Source organism: Nomia melanderi, unplaced genomic scaffold (assembly GCF_051020985.1).
Source record: "Nomia melanderi isolate GNS246 unplaced genomic scaffold, iyNomMela1 scaffold0014, whole genome shotgun sequence".
In the NCBI taxonomy this organism is placed as follows: Eukaryota; Metazoa; Arthropoda; class Insecta; order Hymenoptera; family Halictidae; genus Nomia; species Nomia melanderi.
Genome location: NW_027475130.1, coordinates 6,579,951 through 6,580,905, shown reverse-complemented (window position 1 = coordinate 6,580,905; position 955 = coordinate 6,579,951).

Below are 955 nucleotides of genomic sequence, written 5' to 3'. Positions count from 1 at the left end.
GCCGGACACTCAGGGTCAGTGAAAAATCCAATATATATCTGCTGATATCTCGGGTGCTATTACAGATAGCGCAATAAATCAAAGTGAATTATCTGCAGTAGGCCCTGGCGTATGAATCTGTGCAGCGGGAACGACCTCGGACCACCAGGGGCCGAGAAAACTACCGTCTCATGGGGCCGGTCACTCAGGGTCAGTGAAAAATCCAATATATATCTGCTGATATCTCGGGTGCTATTAGAGATAGCGCAATAAACCAAAGAGAATTATCTGCAGGAGGCCCTGGCGCATGAATCTGTGCAGCGGGAACGACCTCGGACCACCAGGGGCCGAGAAAACGACCGTCTCATGGGGCCGGACACTCAGGGTCAGTGAAAAATCCAATATATATCTGCTGATATCTCGGGTGCTATTACAGATAGCGCAATAAATCAAAGTGCATTGTCTGTAGGAGGACCTGGCGCATGAATCTGTGCAGGGGGAACGACCTCGGACCACCAGGGGCCGCAAAAACCGCAGTCTCATGGGGCCGGACACTCAGGGACAGGGTAAGATCCAATATATATCTGGTGATATCTCGGGTGCTATTACAGATAGCGCAATAAACCAAAGTGAATTATCTATAGGATGCCCTGGCGCATGAATCTGTGCAACGGGAACGACCTCGGACCACGAGGGACTGAGAAAAACATCGACACATGGGGCCGGACTGTCAGGGTCAAGGAAAAATCCAATACTTATATGGTGATATCTCGGGTGCTATTAGAGATAGCGCAATAAATCAAAGTGCATTGTCTGCAGGAGGCCCTGGCGCATAAATCTGTGCCGCGGGACCGACCTAGGACCACCAGGGGCCGAGAAAACCACCGTCTCATGGGGCCGGACACTCAGGGTCAGGGGAAAATCCAATATATATCTGGTGATATCTCGGGTGCTATTACAGATAGCGCAATACATA